The 23,693-nt window shown below is 37.9% G+C and overlaps 1 long non-coding RNA gene across 1 annotated transcript; it reads right to left on the minus strand.

Annotated features, from left to right (window-relative positions):
- Positions 1-6,386: 6,386 nt before the first annotated feature.
- LOC121787180 lies at positions 6,387-6,845 on the minus strand. The gene is made up of 3 exons (XR_006047289.1): positions 6,816-6,845; positions 6,625-6,720; positions 6,387-6,471 (listed from the first exon to the last, which is right to left on the minus strand). It is a non-coding gene; the product is annotated as an uncharacterized LOC121787180 (long non-coding RNA).
- Positions 6,846-23,693: the final 16,848 nt, after the last annotated feature.

The raw sequence follows: 23,693 nt of genomic DNA on the forward strand, positions 1-23,693 counted from the left end.
GTATGAATTTTTTTTGTGGTTATTTGCAGTTCCATGATATTTTACATATTTATATTATTGGTGTTTGTTCTAAGCTTGTACAAAATGTGCTTACAACTTGGGATATTTATAGTGTCATTCTTAAATCAAAGGAACATGATTCTGATGTATATGTGTAATGGAAAAAGAGACTCGATACTGATCGGTTGGCTAGTGATCTGAAATTGATCCTCACTGAGGATCGTCCTTTTGCCTTTCATTCATCAGACAAGGATAGAGAAGCTTATGATCGGTGGCATGCTGCGAGTAGTAATGTCAAGTAGTTTTTGTTGGCCTCGGTCAGCAATGCTCTTTGCTGGATTGACAAGCCCGACCGGCCGTTGATACAAGAGCCCAAATGGTTTGATGGGGTGTCCACCAAGTGTCTTATGAGATCGGTGGTGAACACATTGAGGAAAACTGTCTTGAAGGAAGACCAAAACATGAGCGACTATGCCGTGGATATGATGGATGATTTTGATAGACTTGAAACGTTGGGTGGAAAATAAGCCCGGAAATCCAACAACTCATGATCCTCGATTGTCTTCCAAAGAACACGAAGATGTAAAGAAATCATGAGTTGTTGGGTTTCCGGGCTTATCTTCCCAACCAACGTTTTAAGTCTATCAAAACCATCCATTATTTCCACGACATAGTCGCTCATGTTTTAGTTTTCCTTCAAGAAAGTTTTCCTCAATGTGTTCACCATCGATCTCATGAGACACTTGGTGGACACTCCATCAAACTATTTGGGCTCTTGTATCAACGGCCAGTCGGGTTTGTCAATCCAGCCAAGAGCATTGCCGACCGAGGCCAACAAAAACTGCTTGACATGACTACTCGCAGCATGCCACCGATCATAAGCTTCCCTATCCTTGTCTGATGAATGAAAGGTAGAAGGACAATCCTCTGTGAGTATCAATTTTAGATCACCAACCAACCGATCAAAATCAAGTCTCTTTTTCCATTCCACATATACATCAGAATCATGTTCCTTTGATTTAAGAATGTCACTATAAATATCCCAAGTTGTAAGCACATTTCGTTCAAGCTGAGAACAAACATTAATAATATAAACATGTAAATATCATGGAATTGCAAATAAATATAAAATAATTCCTACATCGTACATCCATAAAAATAAGCACAAACGGTCTTCAACTAGGAAGCAATGCCATATTCATGCAAGAAATTTATTAGGTTTACTGGCCACAATATCGACAGATAGTCTAGAGACCACTAAAATGGCATGGCTGAATAAGATTGCTAAATCGCTTTAAGCATAAAATTAAGCACTAAGGATTTCTTACTTATGCGTGAACTTCTCTAAAGAAATGTCGAACATGATAAGCAATTCCTCCTATAGCTCTCTCCAAGCATTATTAAAACACAAGTCTTTATAATTTCGCAGCAATATTGCTCCGGTAAAGACAAGTCGCAATATTACTGAAAAACTAATTTTACCGATTTTAATAACTTTTATTATACACAAAAATTTCATGTTTTATAATACTTTATTAGTCAACTTTTTTCACAATTTATTCAGTTATTTCAATTTTTATTTTAGTTATATTTTGTGATGTTCTTTTATTTCTCTACAACTATTATACACAAAATTTCCATGATATAGTATACTTCATTACTTAACTTATTTCCAAAAAAAATTCGTAATTAATAATATTATATACAAACCTCTAGTTTTTATATCATTTAATTATTTTTATCTTGTTACTCATCTTTTCGCACCGTAATACTGTCGCAACATTCAGCCACGCCGACATCAAAAAATATTCTACATCTGTTTCCAAGAGATTGGACCCCCCAACGTCCACTGACCATAGCATACAACAAGTACATAGGCAATGCTTAAGTAAAATCACAACTCAAACAATTAAAGATCCATCAATCATCATAAAACATGTAAACACACTTACAAGTAGTTCACATAAACATAATGATGAAACTTGATTATTTAACTAAGCATCTATAGATAGAACTAAAATTCTACCTTCACATAAACAAGACTATCTAGACCTAAAGTCTAATCTTAAATAATCATACATTATTAATTAAAACAACATATCTTGGTTATTAGTACCATTTAATATATTTAGGATTTACTTAGATAGAAATAATCCATCATTATCCTAAATTAATATCTAGGTGTATATCATAAAATATTAGCCAAGTCTTTAATTTAATACGATAATGCCCACACGGATATATAAATCCGCATTTATCAAATTAAGACTGAATCTATTTAAAAACACCAATTAAATTCGAGAATTTAAATTCTCATAGCTTTCATAAATTCACATGATAAGAAGAATTTTATTACATCTTTAATTTATAATGACGTTCTCTACATGAAATAAAATTCACCTTCATAAAAAATTAAGGACAAAATTCAACTTAAATAAACAATTAAGGATTTTGATAACAAATTAATGCTATATGAATTTCTCATACCTTTAATTTAAATTTGACATTCTTTTGATGAAAGAAATTCTCCTTCATCAAAATTAAAGGTAAAATTCAAATTTTAATCTAGGAATTGAATTCCAATTAAAATCTAATTAATTATTTCAATATTTAATAATTGAGATTGTAGTAGCATGTAAGTGCCAAATGAATTTCTCACATCTTTAAATTAAATTGACATACTCTATATGAAATAAAATTCACATTCATCAAATTAAAAATAAAATTAAAATTTTTAATCTAGGAATTGAATTCCAATTAAAATCCATCCAATTATAAAAATGTAATTTTTGAAATTTTAAGGCCTTTAAATAATTGAAAGACTTATGTCTTTTGCTAAGGTATATTTCTAGGAAATAAACCCACAAACCACCAATTAAAACAAAGACAATTTCAGTTAAGCCTTAAAATAAAACATGAAAGCATATTAGAGAGAATATTCCTTTAAAATTCCATCCAATTATGGAAAGGCCAAAAACTAGGTCAATCAAATATTGAATTTCCTTAAGTTAATTATATTGACTTTACCAAGATGGAAAGAATCCATCTAAATCAGTTAATTAACAAATTAAATCAATTATTGAGCCAATTATTCCAATTGGCAAATTTAAAGAAGGCAACAAATTCTCTACAAATTGGCAATTTTGATTAATTAATTAAATCATTTCAATTACTCACAATTTAAGTAATTTTACTAGATTTAAGATTTTAAACCAAAATTATAAACTTGTATATCAAGAAATGAAACTTAAACACGAAAAACAATGGGATGAAAACCAAAACCGCGGCCCAAATCCTAATTAGGGTTTCGGGCCGCCGTCGATCGCTGCACCCGTTGCTGCAACCTCCCACCGCCGCCTCTGGTGGTCAGGAGCTGCTCCACCCACGAATGGTGTCTGGAGCCATCAAACGCCATCGTCGTTTTCTCTAAGAACCGCTGCGAGTGATGGGTTGACGCCGCCAAGCAAGTACAGCCGCTAAACAAGACTGTCGTCGTTCGAATTCGACGTCCCCCCCCCCGACCTGCCGCCATCTGGAACACTCTTTCGACGTTTTGGATTCATTTTTGACGAAGATCAGCCGATGCAACAGCCATCGGAGGCTCACGTCGCCGGATCTACCGAAGCAGACCCGATGCGTCGTCGATAGCGCTGCCGCCACCCTGATCCGTGACCTGCTATGCTCCCACTGGACTGGAGCAGTCGCCGGACGAAGACCAAGATCAGTCGTCGCCCCGAGCTCCTCCCGCGTCGCTGATCTCCAGTGTGTTCCAAGCTAGGGTTTTCGAAACCCTAGTTTCAAAAAACATTTTTTTTCGATTCAATTTGATTTCTCGTTTCTCAATAGTAACAATCACTTATGTTCATGTCAAAATATGTATATTTAAATTTCAAGCTTTTAGCAATTTAAATCGCTCTAGCATATTCAAGAGCATAAATCGATAGATCTATAAATACTTGCTTAGATCTAGAATATTTTTGTGAAAAACTTGAATTAGATCCAAGGTTCATAATATTCTTTCATCAATCCAAGTATTCAATCATGGATCACCTTATTTCTTGATTCAAACACACACTCACTCACACACATACACACACACACACACACACACACACACATATATATATATATATATATATATATAGGATTTTGATCAAAACAAGTATCCCATTAAATCAAGAAATACAGACCGCATTTAGACCATTGGATTAGGTGAGTTAATCTTATGATTAGAAGATCTTATGGCTTTAATTATTTTTCAAGTATTATTATTTTAATCACTTCAAATACTAAGGGGTTACTAATGTCATTCTCTTCCATCCGACTGTTATTGCAATCCCTATAATCATGCACCTTTCTCTTCCATTAACAAATGTTAGCGTGATTTTGGAGTTAACATTCATCATCTTCAACTCCTGCGTATTTTCCATCTTCTTCAGCCAATCTCCCATTAATATTCCAGTATACTTCTTTTCATGAAGATTTATTATATTCAATCAATTAGTTTTCTGATTAATCAGTGTTGTTAATATCGTTGTACACTCCGTCGGCGTTTCTTTCATCGGTAATTTCTGTTCTTATCATTCTCTCATTTTGTAATTAACTTCCTCAGTCGTTTATCATTATTAAACCTGTAAATTCACTTTCTTAATTTCCTCTAATTATGTTTCATGATTTCGTAACTTACATTTGTTGGTTTTTTTCCCATAGATTTCTGTAAATCTGTTAAATTCACTTTCTTAATGGAAACCTTAACGCATACTACTTCGCTTGGTTACAATTAATCATCCTCCGATGATGTTTTAGAGAATATAGGTTATGTTTTTAATTATTTTCGTTACAGTTTTCGTCCTTTCTGCTGGGCTTTGTTGGGAATTGCGATAAATTAAAGAGAAAGAAAAGCGGCGGTCTAGAAGAAATTCTGAAGTTTGATACCATGTATTCTCTTTATTGAAGTAACGTCAGTTTAAGTTTTTTATTGGACTCCATTTTATTTGCATTGTCAGGTTGTTTGAAACTCCCTTCGTTCAGATTTGTATTAGGCATCCTAGTACTCGGTAGTTTTATGTAATGACTCGAATATCGGATTATTATGACCCAATTTACCCATAAGTTGACATGACCCAAATATTCGTTTAGTATGACCCAAAGAATGGATGATGTTTGGGTTATTGTTTGTGTAATCTTCGGCCGTATTAATATTGGGTTTTTTAATATGTCAAAAACACGAGAATAATCATGTATTTTACTTCAGTTTGTTTGATACGAACATTTCAATCAGATTTGTACTCCTCAGTGTTATATAATGACCCAAATGTTTATTTATTATGACACATATTAACCATATGATGCTATGACCCAAATATTCATTTATTATGACTCAATGTATGAATTCTCAGATACTATTATTTTTTTGCCTAATTATGCTCATAATGACTCTTACCTGCATATATTATGACATGAACTGCTAATTTACTTAATCAATTTTTTCTCACAAGTTGCTTAGTTACAGTACAAAAATTCCCGCAACAAATTAATAATTTTATTTTTATCTTTTTTGCTCAAAATGACTCTAACATGTATGAAGTATGACATAGAGTCATCTTATACTGTGTTTTTACTTTTCAGAAGAGATCAAACAACCATCATAATTTACCTTGGTCATAGAGTCAGAAAAATAATTCATATTAAAATCTAATTTGAAGAAACAATAAAATCCAATGTCATTTTAAAGTATCACCCTTTGATAAAAATAAAATGTTTGAAAATCCATACGTTAAATACGCACATAATTATATCAATGAAACATACTTTAAATCCAAAATTTATGACATGGCCATTACAGAAGCTCTGTAGCTTGCTATCATCTTTTTAACGTCGATCTTCATCTTCTTGTTGTCTGTTGCATAATGTTTGGCTGTCGATGTTTTATTGGAAATGGAGCTGTGATTATTTTCGGTCAACTTCAACACAATAGTTTTTAGCTCTTAAATACTGAAGCACACCCTTATATGTAGTCGATAGTCCACAATTCCAATGGCTTCTCACCCATGTTGACTTCCATCTAAGAAAATAATCACTGTAGTCACTTATGACATAAAAGTGATACAAACATGACCTAATTCATATATTTCACTTATGACATAAAAGTGATACAAACATGACCTAATTCATATATTGTTACTACATAACCCATAAAACTATTCCAATGCTAATCAGTGACCATTACATTTATTTTAGGTGATTCCAGATTGAATGCAACTTATAGAAACAATAATAATTTGTAAACATGACACAAAACTGTTACATATATGACCTAATACATTTCTGGTATATGAAATGAAATTCTAAGAGACATTCTTAGTTTTTTCTGGAAATCTATTACCTTTTAAAGCATTGGATCCATCAATTGTGGGAGCCTTAGTAGATTCCTTTCCAATTTCTGGTGTTGCCATTTCGTTTCCGATTGTGCTGTAGATTAAATGCCAGCAGTTATTAATAAAAATTATTTTTCCAAAAATTTAACTAAACCCACATTTAAGGTCATGTTACCCATTTTCAACAAAAAATATTAAAGTTCAGTTCACATTTCTCCATTACTGAAAAAGACATCTCGGTAAGTACCTTTTTCAGAACCATTCATATTTGCTTAGGCCTCGCCTTTGCCATCAATGATTCCCTCGGAATTGTTCTTCAAAGTTCGCCAACCAGATTGAGCGGCTATTCGAAACACAACCAAGGTTAGAAAATTAGGACAAAATTTAAAAATCCAAACAATTGACACCGAAATGACCCAAATCTAGGCAGCCAAATACCATTTTTCGGAGGTTGGTTTTGTGCTTCTTTCTTGCTCACCTTCATCCTTTCATGAACTTGTGGATAGCGAATAAAAATGCCAGAAATCGTGAATCAATTTTGACCCAAAAAATAAAAATAGAAGTTATTAGAAAGTTTTATTAACATTTATGGTCCACGATCCCTGCTCCGGCAGAGCGAGTGGTCGTCGGCGCTAAAGAAGCGTCGCTGTTGAGAGATATCGCCGATTTCGCTGAAGCGTGTGAAATAAATTTATAGGGTTTTTTGGTTTAGGAGTGAATGATTTTGTGTTGTTTGCTTTGAAGAAATGATAAACTTTTTCTCTCTCTCACCTTATATCTAGCGTAGGAAATGAAAATGCATTTTGTTGTCAATATTAATAAATCCCATAAAATCCGCCCACTAAAACGGCAGTTGACGGTTCCACTTATTTGTTGTACCGAAAATGCCCTTCTTATGACCGAAATTTCATTTGTCATGACACAAGCGAAATGAATTATAGACTAAATCGTGGCCCTTAATTACTAAATCTGATGGTTGATATTTGGGCTGTATGTTGTTACTTAGAGGGATTTTTTTATAGATTAAAATATATATATATATATATATATATATATATGGGTGTGTTAAGGTTCGTAGCTTTTCAGTCCAAGCTTCTTTTTAATCACAGCCCTTGGATCCTTGAATTGGATGGTTGTGATGATCTGCATTATTACACTATAATGGTGCATTATTAGTCGGTGTGCATTATTCAACTGAAAATCTGTATTATTACACTATAATGGTGCATTATTAGTCGGTGTGCATTATTCAACTAAAAATCTGCATTATTAAATGACACGTGGCATCAATCTAACCGTCGGATGACAAAATCGTGGGGCTGAGATTAAAAAGAACAATAGAACAAAAGATACAAAAAGGAAATGAATACATCCATATATATATATATATATATCAATTTAAACATATAATCTAATATATATTACTTAGAATATATAGATCTAATGATGTTCATCATAGATCTATAATGCTTTATAGATTTTAGGATTTAAATCGAATAATCTCAATATTCATCGATCTAGAACATCATGTCATGGATCTGAAAACAAAATCAGAAAAACATAGATCCAACACATATTATAAACATATAACATGTAATTGCATGATTTTTCGAAAATCCCTAGCTTTTTACACTAATTTTCAAAAACTTCAATTAATCAAATACATAATCAGAGCCGAAGAAATTGGCTCTGATACCAATTGTTGGGGTTACCACACGGAAGACACGGATCTAGATCTATTAAGGTGATTATGCATTTGATTCCAATTTTATGCAATTAAATCTAGATATATAGATCTATAAAGATCGTTGATTGTAACCTTTTGATCCAAAATTGGATCGACGTTGCTAGCTAAAACTCCTTGTAATCCTTGAGTTCTCGACCACGAATCTTCCATTCTATTCCCACGTCTTTGATTGTTCATCCGGGTGGACGGATCTTGAAGAATCAATATAGTTAAGTGAGATCTTGGGAGAACCATGCAAAAATACGATATTCGTTTGATCTAATCCTATGAATTAGGATAGAACAAGAACAAAATCCAAGGCCCTAATCTCCCTAGAGAAAGGGCACGAAAAGCGATGCAAGAGGGAGAGAGAGAAGACCGGCGATGGCTAGGGTTTGGAGAGGAGTGTGTTGTGCCTTTATGTTCATGGGTTTTCCACCTCTTTTCACTATTTATAAGATGGATTTCTATCGGGCTAGAATGGGGATCCATGAAGTAATTAGATGTTGGGCTAGCCCATTAGACAATAAACTTATTAAATCAATTAACTCATGATCTAATATATTATCTAATGGAATATTATTTTATTCCACTAAAGAATACTACCTCCGTCCCACAAGAATATGCACTCTTTCCTTTTCAGTCCGTCCCAAAGAATATGCACTTTCCAATTTTGGAAACTATTTTCTCTCTAATGAGGTAAGACTTGTTCTCCACTAACAATACTTTAATTATTTTTTCACTCTACCTCTCTCTTACTTTACAATTTTGCATTAAAATCCGTGTCTAACCCAAAGTGCATATTCTTTGGGGACGGAGGGAGTAATATTGAACTCCCATCTAAATCACCAAATTACGAAGAACTTGGGTTCCATTTTATTTTATAATATTTTCCGCGTTTAGGATTATCTTAATCCATTAATTTAATTCTTTGTCTACTACGTGACTTGAAATAAATTAATTCTCCAAAGATTTTTTCTAGTTTGAAACTTTATTTATTATTCATGGAATAAAATTCCAACTGCGCGAATTTCTGAATAATAAATTCCTTTTTCAAACACCTCTTGGAGGATAAAATCATACCACACTTGGCACGCGAATTCTATGAAATAATATTCTAATATTTTCATGTTATTCAATTACTACCACCCAAGATACCATGATTCAGTTGCGGAAACTCTCACATATTGATAAGTCAAAGTGATGTCTGATTAAATAAACAATATTAAATTTGCACAGACTAAGAAATACTAAAATTTCTGAAGTATATTCTTTTAGTAGATAGCAATAAAGAATATATTTCGGATTGATCCTTTAAGTGCTTGATAAGTCGTATTCTAGACTTTGGTTACTAGTCAGTATGATGAGCCTAACATGCATATTCTGCAAGAAAAATTGTGTAAGTGTGCAGGAAATGGTATAAGTCAGCAGGGAAGGAATCAGAGGTTTCAAGTGATAAAAGACACCAGAAGGATGCAATGCTGACCAGGATGCATGCCCAAAGGCTCGAGATGGAGAGAAGAGGATTGCTAGTAGACGACCAACTATTTAACGGGGGCAAAAACGACAATGAACAGTGAAGAGCAACCCTAATTTTGGGGCAAACCACCCTATAAATAGAAGGTCACATGAAGAACGAGGGGGACTACTCAATTTTAGAAGGCACCTTTAAAGCCACTCTCGGAAGTCTTAGTTCCGGAGCGGAGGCTAGCTCCACACCTTTCGTTCCTCGCCACCAGTCAGAATCACTTGAAGATCTCAGAGTTCTACCGTGATCGTTCACCGTCAGCTCCACCAGCCGTAGTAGTCGCCAGAATACTGTTTCATCACTCAGAGTGGCAAAACAATCTCTACTTGCTTTCTTAGTTTAACTTCGTATTTTGTTTTATCTCGTTGGATCTACTGTTGAAACTTATTTCTCTTGTTGTTTTTGAAGTATTGTGTTGAGATCCAACGCTATGATATGAAAGTTGGTTTTTATTTCATCTTTTCGTGCAATCGTATTTTATTCTGCCTAGATTAGTTAGATCCAGTAGTTTGCAAGAATTTTCTGAGTGTCGAAGCATGTTTTCATTTCAGTAGGGTAGATCTGAGTTTGTTAGTCAAGATTCTAAGTGTTAAATCGTTCGATCTGAAGTTTAATGCATGAAATCTGAGTTTACGTGGCTGTCGCCACCTTGCATGTTAGTCAGTATGCGTAATATGGGATTATCGATTGTTAATCTTCGAGTGTTAGCCTTTTAATTGTGAATCTTAATTTGTGGAAGGTGTTGATCTGAGTTGTCATCCATGGAACCTATGTTTATCTGAGTTTTGTGCAAAGTTGTTGGAGAAGACGACATTCACATCCACTTTGTGGATCACTTTTACTTTTCAGCTGCTTTTACCTTTTGTCCTTCCACTTTTGTCAGACTTTTGGCGGATCTAGCAGTTCATCAGCCAGTTCGGTCGGAGATCCGTTTCTGTCACTGTCTACCTAATTTAATAAACTCTCACTTTTCACATGCACTATAGTTGTACCAGCCCACCTTTGACGTACCCATTCTGGTCCCGATATGCGAACTTCTTACTAGCCAGTCGAGTACAGGTCCACCTTTAGTTGCATCTAGATAGAACCTCAACCCAAGCGTGGTAGCTAACCAACCCCATCCAGATTATCACCACAAACACAAGAAGCAAACATCCATCTCTGTGGGATTGACCCTTGCTCTCACTATACTAACCAGTAAATGTGGGTTGAGGAAATTGTTAATATCAGGTTTTTAGGTCGTCGTGCCAACGACACAACTAGATTAGGAGTCACCCTCTTGACCAGTTGATTACACGAGCCTGCACGAAACCTGCTCTTTCAAATGGCGTCGTTGCCGGGGATGGATGGCGTTTTTTATTTGCTATTGTGTGTGATACTTTGGCGTACGTATTGTTCATAAATTTTCCTTTCTTTTGTTTTTCAGTTTATGAGAAGAAGCTCAACTTTTGAGAAGTGGAGGCCGAAAATACTCCCACGAGGATCGATACTTGTTACCACTCATTCTAGCCTGTCGACAGCCCTGTCTGACCTAGGCACGAGTAGCGACAAGGACAAGAAAACCATAGAGGAAGAGGAGCCAGTATCACCAGTTAAGTCATAAGGAAACCCAATAAGGATGGTCGAAAACATGGAAGACGATCTGGAAATCGGGTCACTGAATGGAGAGCCCCCACAGGCTATAGTTGTCACTCCAGGGCAGGCCGCATGTGATGTCAAGCCTCATGTTATAACAGTTTTGCCCACCTACCATGGGAAAAGCAATGAAGGACCTTACGAGTTCCTGCATGAATTCTGTAAAATTTGTAAGGCGCAAAAACGGCTAGCAGGGTCAAGTGAAGATGATTACAGGTTGAAGGTCTTACCGTTCGTCCTGAAAGGAGAAGCGAACACATGGTTCATGTGTCTCCCACCCAACTCCATCAGAACTTGGGTCGATTTCAAGTTAGCTTTTTTGGACCAGTTCTTTCCGTCAACCAAGACGAGTACACTACAAAAGGAGATAACGTGCGGCAGGCAAGACTATGAGGAGTCCCTGAGCGAATACTGGGCGCGATACATGAGTATCTTGGACGCATGTCCCAACCATCGCATGTCTGAAGTGGAGATCTATAATACCTTCTATGAGGGAATGAACAAGGAGACCAAAGATTTGGCGAACTCATTAGTCGAAGGAGGTTTCCCTCAATTAAGAGTCAGTAAGGCTAAGGAAGTCCTGGGAAAGCTTTTAAGTGGAAAAAGGGCTTACAATAGCCCAAGAGACAGCTACAGCAGAAAGGGAGTGGCGAGCGCTTCATCGGCCAAGAAGGAGGATAAGTTGGAAACGCGCATGGATAAGCTGGAGAAGGCGCTCTTAACAGCAATAGAGAATCATGCACCACCTTCCCCAACTGAGAAGCGGCAAGTTGCTGAGCCAAGAGACAGTGATCCTGAAGGGGTTGGAACAGATCCTACCTATAATCAACCTGAAGATTTGGACAACATGGCGCAAGTCAATGCAGCTAGGAACTGGAATCCTAATGGAAGTTGGAACCCAGGGAAACAGCAGGACGCACCATGGAGGGACCATCTAAATTTTTGATGGGGAGATGGAAACCAAAACCAAACCCAAACCAGAGCCAAAACAAGGGCCAGAATCGGTACAACCCCCCACAAAATCAGAATCCCTACCGTGGACCTGTAAACCCAGACCATCAATCCAATTGGCCAGGATGGAACTAACAGTCGCAGAACCCAAATCAACCCCCGCAGAATCCAAATTCGAGTTCCACATATGTACCGCCCCACCAGAGGAACTACCAAAGCCATCAGAACCAAAACTCTCAACCTCCACACCATTTCCACCAAGACTAACCAAACCACTCTAACCAGTACAGTTACTACCCACCTAACCCAAATCCACCCCATTCCACCTTCCACTCAAATAACCCCAATTACCAGCAAAATCCTAACATCCAGTATAACTCTTACTACCAGCTAGGACCCAACCAATACCAGGATCCCAACAAGCTAAGAAGGTCGATCGAGAACATGATGGGAGAGCTACTTTCCTCATAGCAAAATATGAGGAATGAGTTACAGTCCAACAACGAAGTGGTGCAAGGGATGCAGAGTGCTCAAAAGGAACACAAGGTTAATATGGATATGATGAACAAGTAGCTATCCCACATGGCAAATTCGATGAGTGAGATGAAGGGGAACTCAGGGACGCTTCCTTCTACAGTTCATATACCGGGGAAAGCGAACGTGAGTAAGGTTACACTACGATCTGGAACATCATACAAGGAACCTGAGATGAAGAAGCCAGTAGGAAAGCCGAGTGCAAGGGATGAAGTCTGGAGAAAGGGGATAGGAGGGCCAAACCTTCAAGTGATGGAACCAGTACAAATTGGAAGGGACTCGTGTGAGAGTAAGAAGGAATGAGACCTACTGCCTGGGAGGAATGGCCATAACAAAACCGGGTCAATTACGGAGCCCCAACTAGCTGATAGGTCATGCATTAATCTGGATGGCGAAGGGAGAAAAGTCATTCCCATATCGCTTGGTAACAAAAAGAAAGAAGAAGGACCCCGTGGATTATTCATCCATATTTGGGAAGCTAGATGTCACCATACCATTTCTCCAAGCTGTAAAGCTGCCCCCATTGGGGAAATTCATCAAAGATTTCATCGCAGGAAAAGCTAAGGAGGACGGAAAAATCGTGGTGGAGGGAATAACGTCGGCTATTGTCCAGGAGAAGCTCTCACCCAAGAGAGCCGACCCAGATATGATCACACTGCCTACAACCATTGAAAATGTAAAAATTGACCATGCAATGTGCGACCTAGGAGCATCCAAAAATGTCATGCCTATGTCAATATACAAGCGTTTGAAGGGAGTGAGGTTAACAAGCACTAGGGTCTTAATTCAACTAGCTGATAGGTCATGCATTAATCTTGAGGTTTCTTAGAGAACATGTTAGTGAAGGTGCATGATTTTCTGTATCCTGCTGACTTTTATGTGATAAAAATGAGTGAACCTGAAGCCAGAGAGTCTAGTGGAATACTTCTGTGGAGGCCTTTCTTGAGAACAACGAAAACGATTGTAGACATGGCTAAGGGAACAATATTAATAGATTTTCATGGCGAAAAATTCACATTCAATATTGATGAAGCTATGAGGAAACCCATTGATTCTGATAATCTATGCTATGTTGATGTGATTGACCCTGTAGTCCAAGAATACCTAGAGGCTGAGTTATTGCAGGAGAAACTTCAAGCCTTAGATGTGTATGAGCAGGCAGACGTGGACGCCGCTGCATGGTGTGAATTGATCAACAGTCAGGAGTTTACTAACAAGGAAGTCGAGGAAGCTATTAAGGAATTCCGTCAGAAGCCAGAGTTCGCGGGAACCACCGGCGCTAAGCTACCAGCTAGTACAGAAGGTATTGTCGAGTTAGAAACAATGAGAGAAGAAGAATCAGAGAAAAATCCTTTGCCGTCAGATACACCCTCCCCCCCCCCACAAGTTGAATTGAAGAAGCTGCCAGTCAATCTGAAGTATGCCTACCTAGGGGAGGAAAATTCACTCCCAGTAATTATCAATAGCAAGCTGACAGAGGAACAGAAGGCAAGGCTACTGGTTGTGCTGAGCAAAAACAAGAAGGCCATCGGGTGGAGTCTGACAGACTTAGTAGGAATAAGCCCAAATGTATGTATGCACCATATCAGATGTATGTAACCCGAGAGCCACAGCAGAAGTTGAATCTGAATATGCGGGAAGTGGTTTTAAAGGAGATCTTGAAGTTGTTGTCAATAGGGATTATCTACTCGGTGCCCGATAGCTAGTGGGTCTGTCCAATCCACATGGTTCATAAGAAGTCGGGCATCCAGGTGGTGAAGAACGACAAGAATGAACTGGTACCCACCCGTTTAGTTACTGGTTGGCGGATGTGTATAGACTACGGCAAGCTGAACGCTGCCACCAGAAAGGACCACTTCCCCCTACCATTCATCTACCAGATGTTGGAGCGGTTGGCTGGGAGGCAATATTTCTGTTTCCTGGACGGATACAACGGCTACTTCCAGATTTACGTGGATCCTGAAGACCAGGATAAGACCATATTTACCTGCCCGTTCAGAACCTATGCATATAGGCGGATGTCGTTCGGTCTGCGTAACGCTCCAGGAACGATCCAACGCTGCATGATGAGCATTTTTTCCGATTTGATCGAAGATTGTATAGAAATCTTCATGGACGATTTCACAGTCTACGGAGACTCTTTTGACTCCTGTCTACGCCACCTAGACGTGGTTCTGGAGAGATGCCAAGCAAGGAACCTGGTCCTAAATTTTGAAAAATGTCATTTCATGGTTACAGTGTATTGTTTTAGGGCATGTGGTGTTAGATAGGGGAATCCAAGTGGATCAAGCCAAGATCGAAGTCATATCCAAGCTTCCGTTCCCTACCAACCAGAAGGAGATAAGAGGTTTTCTGGGGCATGCAAGTTTTTATAGAACGTTCATTAAGGATTTTGCCAAAATCGCCCAACTTCTTACCAGACTCCTCCAGAATGACGTCGAGTTTGTCTTTAACGAGCTTTGCAAGACTGCTTTCAACCTCCTCAAGGAAAAGTTGATATCCGCGGCAATCATCCGGGTACCTGACTGGGGTCACCCCTTTGAGGTGATGTGCGACGCCAGTGACTATGCAGTGGGAACCGTCTTGGGTCAGAAGATTGAGGGAAAGAGATACATGATATTCTATGCGTCGAAAACCCTAAACCAAGCCCAGCGGAACTACAACACCACCAAGAAGGAAATGTTGGCCGTGGTGTATTCATTCGAGAAATTCTTACAGTATTTATCTGGGTCCAAGGTCATCGTCTATACTGACCATGCGGCTATTAAGCACCTAATTGCCAAGAAGGAATCAAAGCTTCGACTGATCAGATGGGTGCTACTTCTGCAAGAGTTTGATTGGGACGTGGAAGACAAGTGAGGAGTTGAGAACAATGTAGCAAATCATCTAAGTAGAATCATGCAAGAAGGGAGCAGCGAGGATGTGCAGGACAGATTCCCGGAAGAACACCTGTGTGAAGTGGTTTTCTCTTCCACATGAATTGATTGGGAAGAAGTGATGAAGCTTACTGGCCAGGATGTAACGACCAAAGGAAAAGAAAAAGTTGGGCAAGAGCCATGGTTTTCCGATCTTGCAAACTACCTAGTAACAGAAGAATTCCCAGACGAGCGTTACAAAGGTCCAGAAATTGAAAATAAAAAGTGAAGTGAAATACTATTTTTGGGACGACCCATACCTGTGGAAAGTAGGAGCCGATCAAGTGATAAGAAGGTGCATCCCTGACAGGGAGCAAAGGGAAGTTTTGATCCATTGTCATTCCTTGGCTTGTGGAGGACATTTTGGGCCCAGGAAGACTGCAAGGAAGGTCCTTGACAGTGGATTCTACTGGCCGACGCTTAACAGAGACGCATATGAGTTCTGCAAAAACTGCAACCGTTCTCAACTGACCGGGGGGATCTCTGCAGAGACGAAATGCCACAAGTACCGGTCATAGTTTGCGAGGTGTTCGACATCTGGGGTATGGACTTCATGGGTCCTTTTCCCTCATCCTACGGGAACTAATATATTCTGGTAGCGGTCGATTATGTCCCTAAGTGGATCGAGGCCAAGGTAACAAGGACATGTGAAGCAAGAGAGGTTGCCAAGTTTTTTAGGAGCAACATATTCAGCCGATTCGGAGTACCAAGAGCGATTATATCGGATCAAGGAACCCACTTTTGCAATCAAACCATCAAAGCATTGATGAAGAAGTATGGGGTTCATTATCGACTGTCTAGCCCCTACCACCCGCAAAGCAACGGTCAAGCTGAAATCTCTAACCGAGAGATAAAAAGCATCCTGGAGAAAACAGTCAACCCTTCAAGGAAGGACTGGAGAGCAAGGTTGGAGGATGCTCTGTGGGCTTACAGGACAACCTACAAAACACCGATAGGGATGTCCCCTTACCGCATCGTTTTCGGGAAGATGTGTTATTTACCAGTAGGGATTGAACACCGAGCATACTGGGCAGTGCAACAAGTTAACATGGATGCTAAAACCTGTGAGGAGGAAAGGAAGCTGCAGCTACAGGAGTTAGAGGAACTCGGGTTGGAGTCGTTTGATTTGGCCATGTGGTACAAGGAAAGAACAAAATATGGCACGACAAAAATCTGAGGACCGTCCCTGCCGAGAAGCATCACTGCACACAATGAATCCTCCTATACCTGTCGGAATAGTCAATATGGGTGTTGTAGTCAATCGATGCTTCAACTCATCAAAACTCTTCTGACATTCTTCACTCCATATGAAAGGGGCATTCTTCCGTAATAATTTTGTCATTGATCCCGAAATAATCGAGAATCCTTCCACAAAACGTCTATAGTATCCGGCCATACCTAGGAAGCTTCGAACCTCTGTGACTGTAGTTGGCACTTTCCAGTTGACAATTGCTTCAATTTTCTGTGGATCCACTTCTATCCTCGACCTGACACCACGTGTCCCAAAAATACCACATGATCTAACCAAAACTCACATTTACTCAACTTTGCATAAAGCTGTTTATCTCGTAGAACTTGTAATACTGACTGCAAGTGATTAACATGATCCTCTGTGCTTCGCGAGTAGACCAATATGTCGTCGATAAAAACAATCACAAACTGATCCAGAAATGGTTGAAATACTTTATTCATCAGTGTCATAAAAGCTGCAGGTGCATTCGTCAGTCCGAAAGGCATAACCAAAAACTCATAATGGCCGTATCGAGTTCGAAAGGCTGTTTTCGGAATATCATCTTTAGCAATCTTCAACTAATGGTACCCTGATCGGAGATCTATTTTTGAAAACACTTGTGAACCCTGAAGTTGATCAAATAAATCTTCTATTCTCGGCAATGGATATTTATTCTTCAATGTGACTTGATTCAGTTTCCGATAGTCTATACAAAGTCGGAATGTACTGTCTTTCTTTTTTACAAACAACACTGACGCTCCCCAAGGTGAAACACTGGGTCGAATAAATCCCTTATCTAACAACTCTTGTAACTGTTTCTTCAACTCCTGTAACTCCAATGGAAATATTCGATAAGGAGGAATTGAAATAGGTGCAGTACCTGGTAACAACTCAATAGTAAACTCTGTTTCCCGATCAGGTGGTAATCCAGGTAAATCTTCAGGAAAAACGTCAGGAAATTCTTTAACAACAGAAATGTCTTTAACTTGATCATTAACCGTAGCACAATCTACAACATGGGCAAGATATGCTTCACATCCACTTTGAATCAGTTGAAAAGCCATTGTAGCAGATATAAGATAGGAGGGAACAATATGTCGACTGCCGTAAAATATCACTCGATCTCGTCTTGGTGACTCCATTACCACTTGTTTAGCATAACAATCGACCGTAGCCCGTTGACGTGACAACCAATCCATACCCAAGATGATATCAAACTCATGTATGAACAAGGGAATCAAATCTGCCAATAATTCTACTGAATTGATTCTCACCGCACAATCTCGATATACTGTATATACTAAAATAACTTCACCCAAGGGTGTGTGTACACCTAGTCTGTGATCTAGAGGTTCAGGTTCTTTATGCATATGTGATGTGATGACAGGTGATATAAATGAATGAGTAGATCCTGGATCTATCAAGGTATATATCATAGCAACAACTAAATTAAGTGTACCAGTAATGACCTCCGGTGCTCTAGATGCCTCCTCCTGTGTCATAGCAAACACACGAGCATGTCCCCGGGGTGTAGATCCATGTGCCTCTGACTGTTCTCACCCTCGACCCATAGGTGCACTCATAGCTTGTCCTCTTCCACGACCGCGATTAATGCTTGCACTCGATGTTGTGGGTCGCACATTCTGTACTGTTGGTTCCGTCATTACTCTTCCACTTGATATCATGTTAGACCGAAGTGGGCATTCCCTATAATAGTGTCCTTTCTGTCCGCAGTGAAAACAACCTCCTGTAATTGTTCGACATTCCCTTGTATGTGGTCGTCCACAGTGCACGCATAAAGGTCGAGCACGTGTTGTCATACCAGATCCTAGTCCACACTCATAACTGAAAGGTGGTGCACGTCTGCCTCTTTGACCCAATGGACCCCCTCTACTGAAACTCGATGCCAAAGAAAAAGAACTAGGCCTTTTTGAAATGCTCGAGCTTGATTCACCCTTATACTCCAGTGGTCCCTCTTTTGTCTTTGAATATACACATGTCTTTATTTCACTAGTCTCTCTACTCGTATAGCCGCTGCACGTAGATTATTATAAGTACGAAAGTCTGAAGGTGTGATTTTGCTTCTTATCTCATATATCAATCCTTCTTCAAAACATCTGCACTTATCTTGTTCTGTAGGTAGCAATGCCGATGCATAACGAGAAAGCTGAGTAAACTTCACTTCATAATCTGCAACTGACATAGATCCTTGTTTAAGGGACAAAAACTCTCTTTGCTTCTCATCACGATACACTGGTGGCATATACTTATCACTGAACTCTCTCAAGAAGTCATCCCAACTGAGTACTGGAAGATGTATCATAGCTCGTGGGACAGTCTCCCACCAATAGTAAGCATCGCCCTGAAGAACAGACACTGCGTAATCAAAACGTTCTTTTGCAATACAACCCATCTGATTAAACACACGTAATGTCCTCTTCAACTATATCTCCGCCTCGGCAGGATCAGTAGTCCCAACAAAGTTAACGGCTCCCATCTTTCGTAGTTCTTTAAAATTTCTACCCCTTAGTCTCATTTCTTGCCCATGTACTTCTTGTTCAACTCGCCTATGTATTGGCTGGCTACCCCCAGATGATGCAACAGGTGTATGAGATGCTTCTGCAGTTAATGAATTTTGCGGGGCGGCTGACCCTTCTCTCCTTGATGACATATGTTCAGGAATATCCATGTTCCTGATAATTCAAATGCAAATACAACTTATAACCAATACGTATCATATGCAAGGCATGGATGCAATGTCCCAGCGGGATCCTTATCCCTGCTCTGATACCACCTAAACTGTCACATCTCAACCCCTCTGACGTATACTCTTTTAATAAATAAATCCCTTATCATAAAAGCAATCAATACACGTGTCTAATTCATAGAACACTCATATTATATAAGTTCAAACCAACACTTATCCGATACATATTTCAAAATATCTTGTAAAGTAGTGGAACCCTCTCACCACTCTATATACTATACATTTATCAACATGCAAAAAGATGAGGAGGAGAAGGTTGCCAATATGCGTCAGCCGCCGAACCTGATAACACGTGGAGTTCCTATGACCCACGTCAGTCAAAACTTTACTACTATCTTATTCCTGAAAAATTTAGTGGTTTATATGAGCCACAACTCAGTATATACAAATTTCCACCTTTAATCTCACATGATACAAACATCAAGCATATTCTTTTATCAATACCTATAATCAGAAACAATATATAACATAATTTAAAAACAAACCATTTCATATTCATATGCATATGCCACTCTATTCAGTTTATTATTCTGTAACAGTCAAGCCTGGTATCTACCCGAGATTTCCAATATGATTGACCCGTACGTCCCATTATGATTTGACCCGAAGGTCCCACTGTAATTTAACCCGAAGGTCCCAATATGATTGACCCGGAGGTCCCACTATGATTTGACCCGTAGGTCCCAATATGTTTGACCCGAAGGTCCCAATATGATCGACCCGAAGGTCCCAATATATCCACTGTGATTTGAGATCCAGGGCAAAACCGTCACAGATCCTCTTTAATGCAATGATTCACATAATCGGTATCATAAACATATCCTTTGCACCAATAATATATCCATATCATATTCCATCAAATTATCCATTATATCTAAACAAACATGTCAATTTCAGCAATCAAATATTCATATCATATTCGACCATCAAAATCAAATAATTCATAATCATATCAATTTCACACCATATAATCCAATAATTCACTCCAATTCAACACATAGGAATTAACCATATAACGCATGTAAAATTAAAAGTGTGATTTATACACACCTTATCACAATATGTAATCTGGTCGAACACTAGCTCTTGGTTCCCGATCTATGTTCCTTGATCCTATACAATTAGTACACATTTAATTTCATAGACATATTTACACACATTAATTGATAAATAAAAATATTACTATAAGCTAAACTCTTTTCATAATCCTTATTTTAACATCCTAGATATAAAACTTAAAGTATTTCCATTATTATTCTTTTACCTTCTAATCCTTACTGCACTGGACCAAGTTTTTACTATTGCTATTAATTCATTCGGAAACATTTAGAGGTTTGGCTTACCATATTCATATACCAATAGAAGTCTAATTTACAATCCAATAAGATTCACTTAAAGACTCCTAATAGTTCGGGAGATATTCTCGTTTTCCCACAGACTACCAAAATCAGACAGCTTCTGGCAGCATTTTCTAAACAATATTTATAAATGGTATTTATACTCTGTAATTCATCATAAAATTCTAAGAACACCCGGACACCATATAGTTAATTTAAAAATTATTTATTCGATTTTATCTCTAGTTCAAGTACCCAGAATAATTCTGATAAAATGTACAAAAATAAGGCAGTTTACCAGAATTTTGACAGTTTATGGTCATACGGTTCAAACAAATTATACATACAGTAGTCAAACTCCTAAATTCTCCATAACAATCAAGAAACCTCTAGACTCATCAGAGTTATTATAAAAATTGTTAAACCAAAGTTTTAACCTGTCTAAACATGCTTAATAATTCAAACTAGGGGGCGGCAGAATACACATACCTAACTACATAAGCTCAAACTATGATCTTATACTCTCTGCACTCCGTCTCCTTCCTCTTCTTTTTCTTATTTCCTCAATTATACTCTCTAGTATATACGGAGGTGTCTCAAAAAGCTTACTCACTAGCTTTATATTAGTCCAACTAATAAAATAAAAATGCTTGCATTGCTTCTCCAATTCCCACGTATTATCTCATTTTATGCACATACACTTTAATTAAAATATTATGGCGGCTAAGGTTTTGTCAAATTAAAATTTTTCCTAAATTGGGCGTACCCCAAATGTACATATAATATAAATAATAATAAAAAGAATTACCTATATAATATTAAAGAAGATCACTAAATATAACAACTCTTAAAGTTGAACTCACATACACACACATACTTATATATGTGCATGTAAAACTATATTAATTTCACATAATTTACTAAAACACAATATTATGTAAGCAAACTACTCAAAACTCTATAGTTCTAATAAAAATATATCATGTAATTATAATAAAATATGTAATTATGCAATATGATGTATGATTTGGGTTACGGATGTCACATGTACCCATTCCAGCACACTTACGCAACTTTTCTTGCAGAATATGCACATTAAGCTCATCATACTGACCAGTAACCAAGGCCTAGAACACGACTTATCAAACTCCATAATCCATATTCTATATTACTTTCACTTTGCAATATGTCTTTTCTCGTGGTGGTGATCGGGGCAAGGGAATTGCCCAAGACCAAACTACTCGTTCTCAAAGATCCCGACGACCTAGTCGTCGAGAAGTTTTGGATGAGGTTGAATTGCTAAAGGTTTCCTCAATTTAGTTATGTAGAAACATCTCGTTCGCCGACCAAGAGTATATGTACTTATAAATTTATTATTTAGAACTTCAAGCCTTTTTGTAATTTGTAGACTAGTAGTCTCGTTGTATTTTAATTTTTTTGTGATTTGTAATTATTGTAACTTGTAAACTTATAGTCTCTCAATAAAATTGCAATTTTCATCATGATTTTTTGAATTTTATTTACGCACATTTCATAGATAATAAAGAAAAAAATGCAAAAAAAAATTAAAATTACGAACCGCCGAACCGGCTTGGAACCGGCGGTATTGAATCGCGCCGGAATTGGAGGTTTTTTGAACTGGAACCGCCGGAAACCTTGGCGGGCCGGTTCAGGTTCATGCAAATCTTCAACCGTAAACCGCCGGTTGCGAACTGGAACCTCCAGTTTTTGAAGCGTGTGCATGCCTGGGCCTAGATCTTTCATTTCAAATTCCTTGAACAAGTTCTTCCTTAGCTTGCTCATCTCCTCTTCGTCATCCCTAGTGATAATCATGCAAGTATACAAGGTATATATAGTAAAGCTAAAGGTTAGTATCGAATATCGAACACAGGGAAAATAAACACAAATTGTCTATCTTCCACTAAGCTTCTTCTACTATTTGGAGAAACAAAAGATTTTGGATTTTTTGGAAATAAAACTTGTAAAAACAAAGGAAATACGAATGCAGATAAAACACAAAGAGAAATCAAATGAGATTAGGGAATTCCAAGTATGTGCTTTCACAGTTATGGTTATACAAATTCCAACTACAGCATCCTAACACAGTTCATACTTCACTAGAACGAGTCACAAATATATTGTCCATGCGGCACAAAGTGGATTATAGACACTAGGGGCGTCAATCCTAGATTAATACTCCCTCTATCCCGCTTTAGCAGTCCCAGTCACTTTTGAGCACTTGTTTTGTAAAAATGATAATAAATAGTTAAAATGGAGAAATGGTAAAGTACGAGAGAGAATAACTTAGATAAGACTCTTCTCTACATTATTCTCTCTATTACTTTTACCATTTCTCTACTTTAACTATTTATTATCATTTTTACAAAATGAGTGCTTAAAAGTGACAAGGACTGCTAAAGTGGGACGGATGGAGTAACTTCTAAAAGCTCCTAAGACTCTTTATGTTCTCGCTCTCTATTAACAATGTCGTTTTATGGGAAGCTAATTGTAACGTCAACTAAGCTCTTCTTACTCGCAAACCTCCTATCACGATTATGTTGCAAGTCCATAGATCATCACAGAATGTGTCACTCAAACGTGAAACAATTATCCAACACTTAGAATAGAAACGAAGTAATGAACAAAACGGATATTAAATAAATAGGAATTGTATAACCAAAGTCGTTACTAA

Source organism: Salvia splendens, chromosome 22, assembly GCF_004379255.2.
Source record: "Salvia splendens isolate huo1 chromosome 22, SspV2, whole genome shotgun sequence".
Lineage (NCBI taxonomy): Eukaryota > Viridiplantae > Streptophyta > Magnoliopsida > Lamiales > Lamiaceae > Salvia > Salvia splendens.